Source organism: Rhinopithecus bieti, unplaced genomic scaffold (assembly GCF_001698545.2).
Source record: "Rhinopithecus bieti isolate Rb0 unplaced genomic scaffold, ASM169854v2 scaffold_3947, whole genome shotgun sequence".
In the NCBI taxonomy this organism is placed as follows: Eukaryota; Metazoa; Chordata; class Mammalia; order Primates; family Cercopithecidae; genus Rhinopithecus; species Rhinopithecus bieti.
In genome coordinates, this window is record NW_016804220.1 from 103,698 (window position 1) to 121,756 (window position 18,059).

Below are 18,059 nucleotides of genomic sequence, written 5' to 3' on the forward strand. Positions count from 1 at the left end.
TACTCGGGAGGCTGAGGCAGGGAAATCGCTTGAATCCCAGAGGCAGATGTTTTAGTGAACCAAGACTGTGACACTACACTCCAGCCTGGGTGACAGAGCAAGACTCTGTCAACAAAAGAGAAAAAACAAAAAGAGAAAAAAGAAATAACATTGGATATATATGGACCCAGAAGCTCATGTGTGTGAAGTATTTCGAGTCATCAGAGAAGTACAATTGTAAGTATATAATTTCATTCTTGTTGATACCTCATCATAATGTATCATCACTCCTAACAGAATGGCCTCAATCATTTGGTGTGTGAGATCTCACACACACAGAGTTTTTGTTTTGTTTTGTTCACATGTTTTAGAGACAGGGATGTACTCTGGCACCCAGACTGGAGTGCAATGGTGCAATTATAGCTCACCACAGCCTCCAACTACTGGATTCAAGCAACCCTGCTGCCACAGCCTCCTGAGTAGCTGGACACAGGTGCATGCCACCATATCTGGCTAACTTTTTAAAAATAGAGTTTGCATTTTTATGAGAATTATGTGCACTAGAAGTTATTATAATTCTTGTGTTTATAGGGCACAAACTTGTACCAGTACTATAAACAATGATAATATCTTTTCATGAAGTCACAGCCCAATATATCAATTCACACTTTTTTTGAGATGGAGTCTCACTCTGCTTCCCAGGCTGGAGTACAATGGCACAATCTTGGCTCACTGCAACTTCTATCTCCTGGGTTCAAGCGATTCTCCTGCCTCAGCCTCCCAAGTAGCTGGGATTACAGGCACGCAACACCACACCCAGCTAATTTTTGTATTTTTAGTAGAGACCGTGTTTTACCATGTTAGCCAGGCTGGTCTCGAACTCCTGACCTCAAGTGATCTGCCCACTTCAGCCTCCCAAAGTGCTGGGATTACAGGCGTGAGCAACCACACGCAGCCAATTTTTTTTTTCTTGGAGACAGATCTCACTCTGTTGCCCTGGCTGGAGTACAGTGGCACCATCACATCTCACTGCAGCCTCGACCTTCCAGGCTCAAGTGATCCTCCCATCTCAGCCTCCCAAGTAGCTGGAACCACATGCATATACCACCATGTCCTGCTCATTTTAAAATTTTTGGGTGACATTTTGGGGTCTATGTTGATCAGGCTGGTCTGTCTGAAACTTTTTGGCTCAAATGATCCTCCCACCTCGCCTCCCAAAGTGCTGGGATTAAAGGCGTGAGCCACCCTGCCTGGTCTCTTGGTGCACTTGAAATATAATTCATACTCCTTGCTACTGCCAAGAAGGCTTTGTGTGACCCAGTCCCTGCTCAATTCTTACTCTCATTCACCGTTCTCCAAACATTCAAGCCACTTTTTCTTCCTTAAAAGCCCATTCCTGCCTCAGAGACTTCGCATGTGTAGCTCCTATAATTTCCGCTCGTAGCTGAAGCCTCAACTCAAATGTGGCATCCTCAGTGAGCTCCCCTCTGCCCACTTTTTAAATTATGACAACTAACCATAGAAGTTCACAAAGTATTTCTTTCTCCCTCTTTTCAGACATGAAGTGGAATTGCGTGTCTTTGACCCTGTCATGTGAGGGGTGACCATATGACTTTTTTGGTCAATGGAATGTAAACAGCAAATTTTTTTTTTTTTTTTGAGAGAGGGTCTCTGTCACCCAGGCTGGAGTGCAGTGGCGTGGTCTCAGCTCACTGCAACCTCTGCCTCCCAGGCTCAAGTAATCCTCCCAACTCAGCCTCCTGAATAGCTAGGACTACAGGTGCATGCCACCATGCTGGGCTAATTTTTTGTAGAGACAGGGTTTTGCCATGTTGGCCAGGCTGGTCTCAAACTCCTAAGCTCAAGCGATCTGCCCCGCTTGGCCTCTCAAAGTGCAGGGATTACAGGCATGAGCCACCATGCCCAGCCTTAAACAGCAAAAAACAATTTTTTTGAGGTGTTATCTCACTCTGTTGCCTAGGCTGGAGTGCAGTGGCATGATCTTGGCTCACTGAAACCTCTGGCTCCCAGGTTCAAGTGATTCTCCTGTCTCAGCCTCTCAAGTAAGTGGAACTACAGGCATGTGCAATCACATCCAGCTAATTTTGTATTTTTAGCAGAGATGGGGTTTCACCACATTGGCCAGGCTGGTTTTGAACTCCTGACCTCAGGTGATCCACCCACCTCAGTCTCCCAAAGTGCTGAGATTACAGACATGAGCCACTGCGCCCGGCAAACAGCAGTATTTTTAAGAGCCAATGCCTGATTTTCTGCATCCCTTTTTCCTGCCTTGGTGATCGTGGAAGCACGTGTGAATTTAAGCATCCCTCAGCTGGGATCCCTGAGCAATTTATGGAAATCAAAGCCCCCTTTCCAACCTCTGATGGATGTGTAGCATGAATGAGAAATAATTCTTTATTGACTCAAACAACTGAGGTTTTGGAGTTTGTGACTGCAGCCTCATTAGCCTGTGTTGACTGATACACCATGTGCCAGACGGACACTCATCTACCTGTATTATCTCATCTACTTCTCACAACAACCCGATAAAGTAGCTAGTCCCCTTAGGTTGTTATAAAGGAAGAGCTGAGGCTGAGGGTGGGTCATTTGTCTCTCTTTTGTCAAAAAGAGGTTTGTTTGGCTCACGGTTCTGCAGGCTGTACTAGAAGCATGGCCCCTGGCATCTGCCTCTGCTGCAGCCTTGGAAGCTTTCACTCATGGCAGAAGGGTGAAGGGGAGCTACGTGCAGATCACATGGCAAAGGAGGAAGTGAGAGAGCGGAGGTGCCAAGCTCTTCCAACAACCAGTTTTTTAACTTTTTAACTTTTTCTTTTTTTTTCTTTTTTTAATAGGGTTTCGCTCTTGTTGCCCAGGCTGGAGTGCAATGGCATGATCTCGTCTCACAGCAAACTTCACCTCCTAGGTTCAAGCGATTCTCCTGCCTCAGCCTCCCAAGTAGCTGGGATTATAGGCATGCACCACCACACCCAGCTAATTTTGTATTTTTAGTAGAGACGGGGTTTCTCCATGTTGGTTAGGCTGGTCTTGAACTCCCGACCTCAGGTGATCTGTCCGCCTCAGCCTCCCAAAGTGCTGGGATTACAGGTGTGAGCCCCTGCACCCGGCCAGTTCTTGCAGGAACTAGGAGTGAGGATTGGCCAAGTGTTGTGGCTCACACCTGTAATCCCAGAGCTTTTGGAAGCCTAGGCGGGGGGATCACTTGAAGTTAGGAGTTCAAGATCAGCCTGGCCAACATAGTGAAACTCCATCTCTACTAAAAATACAAAAATTAGCCGGGCGTGGTGGCTGGCACTTGTAATCCCAGCTACTTGGGAGGCTGAGGCAGGAGAATCCCTTGAACCCAGGAGGCGGACGTTGCAGTGAGCCGAGACAGCACCATTGCACTCCAGCCTGGGCGACAGAGTGAGATTCCATCTCAAAAAATTTTTCAAAAGCCAGGTGCAGTGGCTCACACTTGTAATCCCAGCACTTTGCAAAGCCGAGGCAGGTGGATCACCTTAGGTCAGGAGTTCGAAATCAGGCTGGCCAACATGGTGAAACCCTGTCTCTACTAAAAATAGAAAAATTAGCCAGGTGTGGTGGTGGGCGACCATAATCCCAGCAATTCGGGAGGCTGAGGAAGGAGAATTGCTTGAACCTGGGAGGCAGAGATTGTGGTGAGCTGAGACACTGCCATTGCACTCCAGCCTGGGCAACAAGATTGAAACTCCATCTCAAAAAAAAAAAAAGAAAAAGAAAACATTTTGTAGTCAGGGTCTCACTATATTGCCTAGGCTGGCCTTGAAATGCTGGCCTCAAGCAATCCTCCCAGCTCAGCCTCCCAAAGTATTGAGGTTACAGGCATGAGCCACCATGTCTGGCCTCACACTTTCAAATTTATGCCTGAAGAAGGAATTGCAGAGTCATGGGTTTTATTATACACTCATATATAGAGAGAAAAGCAAATTGCCAATTTTCATCCTCTGTGTTTATATACATATATATGAAATGTAGTTTTTATTTTATTTATTTATTTATTTTGAGACAGAGTCTCACTCTGTCACCCAGGCTGGAGTGCAGTGGCATGATCTTGGCTCACAGCAACCTCTGCCTCCCTGATTGAAGTGATTATCCTGCCTCAGCCTCGCGAGCAGCTGGGACTGCAGGCGCGTGTGACCACGCCTGTCTAATTTTTTGCATTTTTAGTAGAGACAGGGTTTCACTATGTTGGCCAGGCTGGTTTTGAACTCCTGGCCTCAGGTGATCCACCCACACTGGCCTCCCACAGTGCTGGGATTACAAGCATGAGCCACTGCACCTAGCAGCGGAGTTCCTTATATTTAGAAAACAAAATAGTAAAAACCAGCAATGTTCCAAAACAATAACCACAATTACGCTTTATTAGTTCATTCAGTCCCATGTAATTAATTCTTGTTCTGCTTGATCTTCTGTTAGCAGTTTCATGAATGTCAGCTTCTCCACTAGAGAACTGGGAATTCTTAGTTCATTGATAGGATCTCAAAGTTATTAAAACTATCTTGTCATTAAGCATTTTGTAGCTGAAACTACAGGATTGCGACACCACACCCAGCTAATTTTATTTATTTTTTTGACAGGCTGGAGTGCAGTGGTGCAGTTTTAGCTCACTGCAACCTCCGCCTCCCAGGCTCAAGCAGTCCTCCATCTCAGCCTCCCGAGGAGCTGGGATTACAGGCATGCACCAACATACCTGGCTAATTTTTAAATTTTTTTTAAAGACAGGGTCTCACTGTGTTGCCCAAGTTGTCTTGAACTCCTGGACTCTTGAAGAATCCGCCTACCTTGGCCTTCCAAAGTGCTGGGATTACAGGCATGAGCCACTGGACCTGCCTATACAACGTTTTATATTCTTACAAGTTTCTTTCCTTCTACATTTTCCACTTTCTCATTCTGGAACAATTCATTCTACTTTGTGACAAAATGATTCTTTTTTTTTTTTTTTTTTGAGATAGAGTCTCACTCTGTTGCCCAAGCTGAAGTGCAGTGGCATGATCTCAGCTCACTGTAACGTCTGCCTCCTGGGTTCAAGCAATTCTCTGTCTCAGCCTCCCGAGTAGCTGAAATTACAGGCGCCCGCCACCATACCCTGCTAATTTTTGTATTTTTAGTAGAGATGGGGTTTCACCATCTTGGCCAGGCAGGTCTTGAATGTGAACCACCCGCCTTGGCCTCCAAAAGTGCTGGAATTACAGGCATGAGCCACCGTGCCCGGCCATCTCTTTTTCATTAATGAAAACATATCCTTCATACCTCATACCTTTTCTTATAAAAAATACCCTGTATTCCTTGCATACTTTTCATACAGAGTCATTTCCTTTCACCCTTATTATATTTAGTAGGTCAATTATGTATATTGGTTTGAATTCTTAACCTTTCCTAGCTTCAAACTCCAGGGCTCAACAGATCCTTCTGCCTTATCCTCCATAGTAGCTGGGACTACAGGCATGCACCAGCATGCCCTGCTAATGTTTGTATTTTTAGCAGAGATGGGGTTTCATCATGTCGGCCAGGCTGGTCTTGAACTCCTGACTTCAGGTGATTCACCCACCTCGGCTTCCCAAAGTGCTGGGATTACAGGTGTGAACCATCATGCCCAGCTGACACCTTCCTTTTTCATTGTCAATCTAATACTGGGAATCGCATCTCTTCTTTTTTTCTTTTTTTGAGCCAGAGTCTTGCTCTGTTGCCTAGGCTGCAGTACAGTGGCACTATCTTTTCTCACTGCAGCCTCCACCTCCTGGGATCAAGCAATTCTCCTGCCCCAGTCTCCCAAGTAGCTGGGACTACAGATGCACACCACCACACCTGGCTAATTTTTGTATTTTTTTTTTTATTAGAGTCAGCATTTCACCATGTTGGCCAGGCTGGTCTTGAACTCCTGACCTCAAATGATCCACCTGCTTTGGCCTCTCAAAGTGCTGGGATTACAGGTGTGAGCCACCACACCTGGACCATATAGAAAGGTTTTAAAAGGCAGGGAGGCTGAGGTTACAGGCAAAGTCATCAATCAATACATAAAATGGTTTGGCCCCAAAAGGCAGGATATCATGAAGCATCTTGGCCAGGCTGGTCTCGAACCCCTGATCTCAGGTGATCCTTCCTCAGCTTTCCAAAGTGCTAGTATCAGGGGAACCCACCCACAATATTTCAACATAGGTTCTTTCTATTTTCCCTAAGTGTCGGCCGGTCTGAGAAATAAAGAGAAAGAGTACAAAGAGAGGAATTTTACAGGTGAGCCGCCAGGGGTGACATCACACATCAGTAGGTCCATGATGCCCACCTGAGCCACAAAAGCAGAAAGTTTTTATTAGGGATTTTAAAAGGGGAGGGGGTATATGAACAGGGAGTAGGTCATAAAGATTACATGCTTCCGAAGCCAACAAAGATCACAAGGCAAAGGGCAAAGCAAAGATCACAAGGCAAAGAGCAAAATTAGAATTACTGATAAGGGTCTATGTTCAGCTGTGCACATATTGGCTTGATAAACATCTTAAACAACAGAAAACAGGGTTCGAGAGCAAAGAAATGGTCTGACCTCAAATTCACGAGGGTGGGGTTTTTTTCCCCACCCTAATAAGCCTGAGGATACTGCAGGAGACCAGGGTGTATTTCAGTCCTTATCTCAACCACATAAGACAGACACTCCTAGAGTGACCGTTTATAGACCTCCCCCCAGGAATGCAATTCTTTTCCTAGGGTCTTAATATATTCCTTACTAGGAAAAGAATTTAGCGATATCTCTCCTACTTGCACGTCAGTTTGTAGGCTCTCTGCAAGAAGAAAAATATGGCTTTTTGCCCAACCCCACGGGCAGTCAGACCTTATGGTCAACTTCCCTTGTTTCCTAAAATTGCCATTATTCTGCTCTTTTTCAAGGTGCACTGATTTCATATGTTCAAAGACACATGTTTTATAATCAGATTTCATATTGTTCAAACACACATGTTTTACAATCAATTTGTACAGTTAATGTAATCATCACAGGGTCCCAAGGTGACGTACATCCTCAGTTTACAAAGATAACAGGATTGGGAGATTAAAGTAAGACAGGAATAAGAAATTATAAGAGTATTATTAGAGAAGTGATAAATGTCCACGAAATCTTCACAATTTATGTTTCCTCTATTGTAGCTCCAGCCAGTCCCTCCGTTCGGGGTCCCTGACTTCCCGCAACATGCTAGGATTACAGGTGTGAGCTACCATGCCTGGTGAAACCCTGTCGCTACTAAAAATACAAAAATTAGCCAGGTATGGTGACAGGCACCTGTAATCCCAGCTACTCAGGAGCCTAAGGCAGGAGTACCGCTTGAATGCGGGAGGCAAAGGTTTGCAGTGAGCCGATGTTGCACCATTGCACTCCAGCCTGGGCAACAAGAGTGAAACTCTGTCTCAGAAAAAAAAAAGAAAAAGAAAAAAGAAAAGGCATAAGTGACTATTCCTCTACCCTTCCCCCAGATGCACATTGTGTATTTGGTGAAAGGGTGATGAAAGGCTGGGCGTGGTGGCTCACGCCTGTAATCCCAGTACTTCGGGAGCCTGAAGCAGGTGGACCACCTGTGGTCAGGGGTTTGAGAACAGCCTGGCCAAGATGGTGAAACCCCATCTCTACTAAAAATACAAAAATTAGCCAGGTATGGTGGCACACAACTGTAATCCCAGCTCTTTGGGAAGCTGAGGCAGGAGGATTGCCTGAATCTCGGCACTGGATGTAGCAGTGAGCCAACTTTGTACCACTGCACTCCAGCCTGGGCAACAGAGTGAGACTCCATCTAAAAAAACAAAAACAAAAACAAAAAACCCACAAACAAACAAACAAAAAATTTATGGCTTCAATAGAAGCTGACCAACTAATCCCCATTCTCTATCCCCCCAGCCATAACTACAATTTTAATGAGACAAGAGACTCTAATTAAACTTTCTCCTGATAAACGCCCACTGACCATGCACTAGTTCTGGCTGAATGACAGAAATTACACATCTGCATGCCTTTGTGTCCTGAAAAGAACGTTTGACAGATAAAATCTAACTGTACATTTAAAAGTTAAGTCGGCATCCCAAAATGAACATGAGTCCTACATTACATGCATATTTATTGGTTCAATACACACGTGTCAGGACCGCCTTCGTGAATATTCACAGCTCCTCCTGTAACCTGTTAAATATGTGTAACCATTCTGCTGTCAGATCACCATAGAAGCTGCAGATACAACTGACAGTGCAGAGCTTAATTATTAATCAATTTAATAATTAAGATTGAATGCTGGTCAGGCATGGGGGTTCACACCTGTAATCTCAGCACTTTGGGAGGCTGAGGCAGGTGGATCACATGAGGCCAGGAGTTCGAGACCAGCCTGGCCAACATGGTGAAACCCCATCTCTACTAAAAATTTTTTTAAAAACTTAGCCAGGCATGGTGGTGCACACCTCTAATCCCAGCTACTTGGGAGGTTGAGGTGCGAGAATTGCTTGAACCCAGGAGGCAGAGGTTGCAGTGAGCCAAGATCACACCCCTACACTCCCACCTGGGCCACAGAATGAGACTCTGTCTCAAAAAAAAAAAAAATTGAATGCAGTGTGTACTTCCAGGATAACTCTGAAAACATCCTCAGCCTTACAAGACATACACAAACAAACCAGTCCAGTACTATGTCTGATCCCACAATATCTTTAAATAAATGGCTCTCTTCATGATTTGTATCAGGCTTCCTGGAGGGAAAAGTTGCTCGTGATTATAGCCATGATTACAGGGATAGGATTATTCTTCTGCTGAGGACTGTATTGCTGTTACACGCTCCCCATGACGCTCCAGCGGATCTCTTCTCTAAGTCCAGGGACTATCAAGCGCTGTCAACTCTGGGTGGATAGGTTCATTCCACAGCCCCCTGACTATGCCCCTTTTCAATACGAAGTAGCCAGAATGAATCAGTTGCCCGTTTTCCATAGAGACAGAATGAAACTTGACAGTGGGGAGTTTGTAACCAGGGACCTCAGTTATTTAAATCATCCTCTTTCTTTTTCTTCCTTCCCTCCCCTCTGACTGCTTTACTCCTAACCTCTCTAGATACTCCCCTTCGGCAATGCCTGCTTATCCAATTATGCACTTAAAAAATTCCAGGCCAGGTGCAGTGGCTCACACCTGTAATCCCAGGCTCACACGTGTAATCCCAGCACTTTGGGAGACCAAAACAGGAAGACTGCATGAGCCCAGGAAGTTAAGATCAGCCTGGGCAACATATGGAGGCCCTGTCTCTACAAAAAAATTTAAAAATTAGCCAGGCATAGTGGCACATACCTGTGGTCCCATCTACTCAGGAGGCTGAGATGGGAGGATTGCTTGAGCCCAGGAGGTCAAGGCTTCAGTGAGCCATGATTGCACCACTGGCACTCCAGCCTGGGTGACAGAATGAGATCCTGTCAAACAAACAAACAAACAAAAAAACAGAAAAACCAGACACTACTGTTGAAACAAATCAGGCAGGGGGCCACTGTGGAATTTTCCCACTTCTGAGGCGTTGGGCACAATTAGTCCACCACCATCAGGCTAAAGTCAGGTAATGACCAACCAGACCACCAGAAGGGCAAATCTCCTAGATAGCCGCTGGAAGAGGATCCACAGACCTGCACCCCGCACCACGCCCACATGCCTCTCACACCAAGCTTCCCTTTAAAACTCCTACGGTGAAATTTAAAGTGTAAGATGGTACTTTATAACACTAGCTCACCCTCTTCTTGGTTTTCTGACTTTCCAATTAAACCTACTTTTCCTCCCATCAACCCTCACCTCTTGTGTTCTGGCTTTTAAGTGGTGAGCAGCTGAACCTGGGTCTGGTTACATGGCCACATCATTACCTATGTGTGCATGTGTGTGAGTGGTCAGAATTATATGGTGACATCTGAATGGAGGAGGGATCTGCCCTCAGAACTCATTTCCTCTGTGTCTCTAGTCCCCACTGACCCTGGGAGAGACATCAGATCATAGGACAATTTACGATGTGACAGGCTGTGTGCAGGAGAACAGGGCCTCAATTCTTCAAGACACCTGGAGTCTCCCTCCAGCCCAGGGCCTGCCTGACCCATGCTGGGTGATTCACAGGCACCCACGTGTCCTTGACTCCCCTGATATCATTCACTGGAAACACTCAACCCTTGGCTCACTGCAACCTCCACCTCCCGGGTTCAAGTGATTCTCCTGCCTCAGCCTCCCGAGTCGCTGGGATTTCAGGTGTGCGCTACTATACCCAGCTAATTTTTGTATTTTTAGTAGGATTGGGGTTTGACCATGTTGGCCAGGCTGGTCTTGAACTCCTGACCTCAGGTGATCCATCGGCCTTGGCATCCTAAAGTGCTAGAATTACAGGCATAAAATGTATTTTTTAATATTCAGTCCTTTTCCAGGAAAAAATACTTTAATATGGAGACTTGAGCTTACTTTGTATGGAGACTTGAGCCTGATGTCATAATAGTAATAATATTAAATGCAGAATAGCACAAATGGAGGTATTCTGAAGAATTCTTTTGTAATGTAAACATTCATAGCCCCAATTGGTTCATTTTGTAGATTTAGATATTCTTCCTTAAAACCAGAAATGCTTTTCTACCAAGACTTCTATTCATATGTAAAGAAATAACACCTAAGGAAACAGTGACTGAAAGATTTCATTCTAGGCAGCCTGGCAGAAAGAGACCTCGGTCACTTGGTTCTGTGGTTCCCTGGCATTGGTGGTGCATGAAGAAATTGCCTTATGTCTTTTATCTGTTTCAACTGCAGAATGAAAGAAGAGACATGTGAGATCTGTATGGCTTTGGATTCAGTTCCAAAGTTTGCCTCCTGGACTCAGAAACTGGCCATTGGTCTGAATTAGACTCTGAGAGCTGGCAGGTCACTGAGCCTTCCTTCATTTTGTAGATGATGAAAAATTGGGAGTTCAATAAAACCGAGACTAAAATCCAGGTCTCCTGATTTTCCAAGTGAAGCCAAGATTCTGCCAGTCACCTGCTGTGTCCCTCTTACACTCCTAGAGCGTTTGCTATAAGCTATCTCCTCTCCAGCCGCTGCAAAACCGAATCCCCGGAACAGCCTTGACTTCAGACGGAAGAACTTGATTCAAATCACATTTACCGCACATTAGCTGGGTGTCCTTGGGCAAATTGCATGCTCTCTCTATGCTTTCATTCGCTCCTCTGCAAAATGGGGCTGATGATGTCTGACGTGCAGTGGAGGCAGTGGTATACATATTTTACAGTGCCTGACATGTAGGAGCAGAGTGACAAACAGCCATGATGATGGTGACAATGAGGAAAAATGAGCATGGTGGACTTAGACACCTGTCCAGAAACAGACCTGCCCAGTGAACTCAGAGAAGGGATGTGGCAGGAACTTGCCTGAGCCCCACATGGGACATTTGTGGTTTTTCCGCCTTGGGATAGCAGAAGCAGTAGTTTTTCTGTCCTAGGTGTTGTCATGAATTTAATGAGCTACTGTTGGATCAATGCACCTTTGGGGTGGGATAGAGGAAAGCAGTAATGGATCTTGAGATTCAGGGATTTCCCTGAGGATAGGGAGGTATTAAGTTGCTGCAAAACTAATTGCGGTTTTTGCTATTACTTTTAATGGCTTTTTTTTTTTTTTTTTTTTTTTTTTTTTTTTTTTTTGAGACAGAGTCTTGCTCTGTCACCCAGGCTGGAGTGCAGTGGCACCATCTCAGCTCACTGCAACCTCCGCCTCCTGGGTTCAAACGTTTCTACCGCCTCAGCCTCCCAAGTAACAGATTACAGGCGTGCACCACCATGCCTGGCTAATTTTTGTATTTTTAGTAAAGACGGGGTGTTGCCGTGTTGGCCAGGCTGATCTCGTACTCCTGACCTGAAGTGATCCGCCCACGTCTGACTCCTAAAGTGCTGGGATTACAGGCATGATCCACCACGCCCAGCCAAACGGCATTACTTTTAATGAAAAAAACCACAATTAGTTTTGCACCAACCTAATAGATTTCTCAAAAGGAAAATGGAGATGCACCCCATGGAGACTGGAAGAATGAGACAGTTGATGGACAGGAAAAAAAAACCCTGAAGGTAGAAAACAGCAGGGAAAAAAGAACGTGCCACAAGGGACCCCTGTGGAGAGTTTATCTTCCTGGAGGCCTTCCTGGTGAGCTATGAAGAAATTATCCTTGACAGTTTTAAGGTTTCTCCCTCCAATGTTGCAAGTCCCCACATCCACAGCCTAATCCAAGCTTGAGTGATAATATGACAGAGGACAGAGTGTCAGGAGAATAATGAAAAGCGGGACCTGCCTGAACTGTTCTGGAGGTAAAAGTAAACTATATAAACTCAAACTTCGCCACTCCCAAGGGCAAACATGCATTGTCAGTGATGGCACCACTGACGTCTAGAAGGAAGACAGATCTGTTTTCCTGTCTTATCTCATAATTTGAGAGGTTCTTCTCTTGCACAGTGGAGACCATCCTCTACATTATGACAATGACACAGAGCCCTTGTAGGTCCTAGCCTTCATCCTCTCTTTACAAATGGCCCTTGTGTGGCCCATTGGAACTAAGAGAGGGGACCATTGCTCAGCCACATACCTCCCAATGACCACACAAAGACCAGAGAGCAGCTCAGAATTACTGCCCATTGGGATACCACAACTCTCTTAAGGATAAGTTACCTAAGTCTCAGTTTCTCCATCTGCAAAATGGAAAGAATAGGTCCTACCCTATATGGGTATCACATCACATCAATGAGCAGCTCCAGTTTTATTAAGGCATCCTCTGCAGTGCTTGGCACGTGGTAAAGAGTCACATTGTTGGTTTCTCTCCTCCACTTCTTAGTAATTCTCACTGAAGTCAACTCTCACAGTTTATCTGTGAAAAAATACTTCCAACAGCACCGTGACAGGACCTTAAAATTTGGGACCCCAAGGAAAGCTTTGCACAAGGGGACATATTGAGCCTCTTCAGAAAGGCTACTCAGCCAGGAAATTGTTTCTAGGAATATGATCTAGCATTATTCCCAGGAAGAAAAAGTGACTCACTGGAAAAGTGATTAGACTTTGTTCAAAGTTCCCCTCCCCTTCCAAACTGGGTTCATTTCTACCAAGGTGCAAGGGGTTGGTTAAAATAAAAAAGGCTTTAAGGGAAAGGAAATTCCAATATGTCAATCTGAGGGTTGTGAGCAGAGAAGATGCAGTTCACCACTGGGGCTTGGTGATGAGTGGATGGGGAGGGCCTTGGGGGTCTCATGGGAAGACAGCTTGTGTACCAACCTTGAACCTTGGGTGTTCTTTTTTTTTTTTTTTTACAGACAAGCTCTCTCTCTGTCACCCAGGCTGGAGTGCAGTGGTGCAATCACAGTTCACTGAAGCCTCCAACTCCTGGGTTCAAGTGATCTTCCTGTCTCCTCATCAAGCCCCAGTGGTGAACTGCACCTTCTCTGTCTACTCACAACCCTCAGATTGACATATTGGAACTTCCTTTCCCTTAAATCCTCTTTTATTTTAACCAGCCCCTTGCACCTTGGTAAAAACGAACCTCCTAAGTAGCTTGAACTACAGGTGTTCACCACCACACCTGGCTAATTTTTATTTTTTATTTTTTGAGATGGGGATCTCACTATATATGGGGATCAACACAGGTTGATCTTGATCTCCTGGGTTCAAATGATCCTCCCACTCAGCCTCCCAGTGTTGGGATTATAGGCATGAGCCACTGTGCCCAGCAACTCAAGTGTTCTTTCTAAAAACCATTGGTGGTGACCTTGATCTCTTCAACTTCAGTGATTCCTGACCAGACACCAGCAGGTCAGGAACTCAGGATGATGACCTCACTTCCAGGCCACCCAGTGCTGTGAAGGTGGACAGGAGGCTCCAGATTCCTAGGGATTCAGCCTTCAGGTATCTCCTTTCTGGAATGACTACTGCTGGGTTCCCCCATGGAACTCAGCCTGCTGTCCCCCAATCCTCCCTCCCCGTGGGTCTCCACAGATTGTCAAAACACCAGCTGGTTCTCCTCAGCTGCTAAGTCTAGGAGAGGAAAGAGCAGAGGAGTTATGGACATGGCTTTGAGGGTTTTTTCATCATCTAAGGGTTCAATATTTAGAGCAATATTGATCCAATTTATCTAGTGTTGTCATGTTCCATTGGTTGCTAGACAACAGAGTTCTTTCTGCCGTGTACTCTGGATGGCTCATGGGAGTTTGACTACCAAAGAGATTACTTTGTGTATGTGGGACTAAATGGACCATAGGTGCCATACATAAGTGTGGGTGGGGGGATACTGTTTTACTAGGCAGTGTTAAGACCAGTTTTCCTATCATATCTCAGTAATTGCAGTTCAGCCTCCAGAACGAACACAGCCATTCATTTTCACATTCCCTTACAAGATACTCTCTGAGAACAATTTAACACACAGCTGTGCTGATGCATAAAACCCTATGTCGTGTGCTTACCATTCAATCCTCATAAAGTTCAAGCCTGCACTGGAGCAAGGATGGATTTATTCCTCCTTCTTTCCACCTGCCACAAGCCCATTCATAACCAAAAATAGCAACGTGGATTACAAAAGGGCACATTCTGGTTTGCACTTCAATCCTAGTATGGCAGGATCTTTCTTCATTTCCCTTATCCCATCTTCCCTGTTCATCCCAAAATTGCCTTCCCTGTTTTTGTTTTTGTTTTTTGGAGGCTCTTTTGTAAGTCCTTGACACTGATGCTTGCTATGACTTTAAAATCCCATCAGAGCAGCAGGTAATGAGGCACCGCTAGCTTGGGCTACATAGTTCCATGACTTCACATTGATGACGTTTATTTTAGAATCTGCATGATGACCTGACCTATTTTAGGATCTCTGCTTTCACCATACTTTCCTCCTCCATTTTTGCAATTAGAAGTGAAGATAAAGGGGAACTGGGGGAGGATGGAGAGGGAGAGAGAGAAGAACCTGGAAAGTGATTCTCCAGAAGTAACATGAGAAGCTGCCCACGTTGCCCATAACATTGGAACCACTGTCATACGGACGATTTCAAGTCCTACTGGAAATGCATGAACTGAGGCTGTGTCTGCAAAATGGGAAGAAACTCCAGAGGCAGCTCTCTGACAAGCTCCCAGGTGCAGCCACAAACCAAAGGCCACATTTAGTATTGTTCAGCATTTTCCTCTGTGGGAAGACCTGTTCAGGAGAGAAATGATCCTGTTCTTCCTAAGAGAAAAGCTATCTAGAGGAGAGAAAGGAAGGGGAGAGTGCAGGGAGAGGCAAGTGCAGGCAAGTGACCAACAATGCATATTTATAGGGAACAGAAATGGAAAACAGATACTATCAGGAGTATAAAGCATTGCCCTAGGAGCACCTTCATCAGCCTCTGGAGAATAGAGTTTCTGAGATCCAGGCAAATCATACAGTAAATCATTGGGAGCTGCAGACTCATTGTAAGCAGCTCTAAGCAATGGCCCTCCTGGGCTGCCTAGTACCCTGTCTCAACATCTTTCTAGTGGCTGTGCAGTAGCCAGCATTCCTCTGATACCCGCTGAGGTTTTCTTGAGTTGTCCACAGTGCAGCTGCCCTGGGTGGTGGACCACCAACCTTAACTTCCTTCTTTCCTGCAAGAGTGCTACAACTCCTTTGCTAGACTCTCCAAATAGTGGCGTTGGTCCGTTTGCATCCTTGTAACTCCCACTCTCTTGGAACAAATTCCACTGGAGCCACTAGAAAATGGCTTACAGAGCCACCATCTCCCTCTTGGAGGTCCAGGTCTTGCTGCTCCTGCAAGGTAAGAAGCTCTGCTATAGATGAAAACACCCCATTGCTAGTTAAAGAGACAAGAACATCTATTCAGAGGAATGCTGGCTACACAGAAGACTCAGAGAAGGCAAGCAAGAGTGACTAGAAAAAGGATGGTTTCTGATTTTGTCGATCTATTTTGCAGCTCATAGAAGTTGTTGATTTAAATAATCTATTAAAAGACTTTGTGGCTGGGCACAGTGGCTCACACCTGTAATCCCAGCACTTTGGGAGGCCAAGGAGGGTGGATCACTTGAGGTCAGGAGTTCAAGACCAGCCTGGCCAACATGGTGAAACCCCCATCTCTACTAAAATACAAAATTAGCCAGGTGTGCTGGGGTGTGCCTGTAATCCCAGCTATTCAGGAGGCTGAGGCAGAAGAATCGCTTGAACCTGAGAGGTGGAGTTTGCAGTGAACCGAGCCGAGATCACGCCACTGCATTCTAGCCTGGGTGACAGAGTGAGACTCCATTAAAAAAAAAAAAAAAAAAAAGACTTTGTGGGCTCTGTCTTCAGGAAGCAATTTGTTAGCCAGACTTAACACTACATTCAATTATAGGGGTTTTTTTTGTTTTTGTTTATTTTCTCTGGTAGAAACAGGGTCAAGCGATTCTATTAGCTTGGTTTTCCAAAGCACTGGGATTATAGGCATGAGCCACTGCACCCGGCCACCATGTTCAATTTTAGTGACTTGCCAGAGCGGACGCTTATTTCTTACTTGTATTTCTCTGCTTGTGACTTGCCTGGGCCGGTTATGTTCTTGGGACCCATCTGCTCTAATGGACTTGCTTCCTGGGCCACAGCCTGGTCAGAGAAGACAGTTATACCTCCAGCTTCCTACCTCCCAGAATGCTGGGACCCCACACCCTTCCGTCCCTTCCGTTCCTTATTCTGGCTCTTTTTTTTTTTTTTTTTTTTTTTGAGATGGAGACTCGCTCTGTCGCCCAGGCTGGAGTGCAGCGGCGCGATCTCAGCTCACTGCAAGCTCTGCCTCCCGGGTTCACGCCATTCTCCTGCCTCAGCCTTCTGAGAAGCTGGGACTACAGGCACCTGCCACCACACCCAGCTAATTTTTTGTATTTTTAGTAGAGACGGGGTTTCACCGTGTTAGCCAGGATGGTCTCGATTTCCTGACCTCGTGATCTGCCTGCCTCTGCCTCCCAAAGTGTATTCTCTCTCTCTTTAACTGGTAATGAGGTGTTCCCACATACCCCAGAGCTTCTTACCTTGCAGGAGCAGCAAGACCTGGCCCTCCAAGAGGGAGATGGTGGCTCTGTGAGCCTTTTTCTAGCAGCCCCGATGGAATTTGTTCCAGGACAGTGGGAGTTACAAGGAAGCAAAAGGACCAGGGCCTCTATTCGGAGAGTCTAACAGAGGAGTTGTAGCACTCCTTGAGCAATGAGTGAAGTCAAGGTCAGTGGTCTATGACCCAGGCAGCTGCACTGTGGACAACTCAGGAAAACGTCAGTGACTATCAATAAGTGTCTATGCTTGAACCACCTGGGACCTGCCAAGGGGAAGAAAGGAGTGTAGAAGGTGTGAGTTCCCAGCATTCTGGGAGGTAGAAAGCCAGAAATACAACTGTCTTCTCTGATCAGGTTGTGGCCTAGGAAGCAAGCCCATAAGAGCAGGGGTCCCTAACCCTTGGGCCACAGACCAGCACCAGTACTGGTATCGGTCTGTGGCCTGTTAGGAACCGGGCTTCACAGCAGGAGGTGAGCCACGGGCAGCTGAGCGAAGCTTCACCTGTACCATACAGCTGGTCCCCATCACTCACATTCCCGCCCGAGCTCTGCCTCCTGTCACATCAGTGGTGGCATTAGATTCTCATAGGAGCGGGAACCCCGCTGTGAAGTGTGCATGTGAGGGATCTAGGCTGTGCTCTCCTTATGAGAATCGAATGCCTGATGATCTGTCACTGTCTCCCATCACCCCCAGATGGGACCATCTAGTTGCAGGAAAACAAGCTCAGGGCTCCCACTGATTCTACATTATGGCAAGTTGTAGAATTATTTCATTACATATTACAATGTAATAATAATAGAAATAAAGTGCACAATCCACATATTTCACTTGAGTCATCCCGAAACCATCCCCTTCACCCCCGCTGTCCATGGAAAAATTGTTTTCCATGAAACTGGTCCCTGATGCCACAAGGGTTGGGGACTGTTGCATTAGAGCAAACAGAGCACAGCTCTGCTGAGGGGTTCAAGAACATAAAGGGCCCAGGCAAGTCATAAGCAGAGAAATAAAAGTAAAACATTAATG

General features: G+C 45.8%; 1 pseudogene across 1 annotated transcript in view; it reads right to left on the minus strand.

Moving 5' to 3' along the window:
* Positions 1 to 12,652, minus strand: part of LOC108526496 (beta-glucuronidase-like) — a 45,858-nt pseudogene extending 33,206 nt beyond the window's left edge. Inside the window, exon 1 of the transcript XR_001884538.1 lies at positions 12,603 to 12,652. The product of XR_001884538.1 is annotated as a beta-glucuronidase-like (transcript). The remainder of the gene's footprint in view (positions 1 to 12,602) is intronic.
* Positions 12,653 to 18,059: the final 5,407 nt, after the last annotated feature.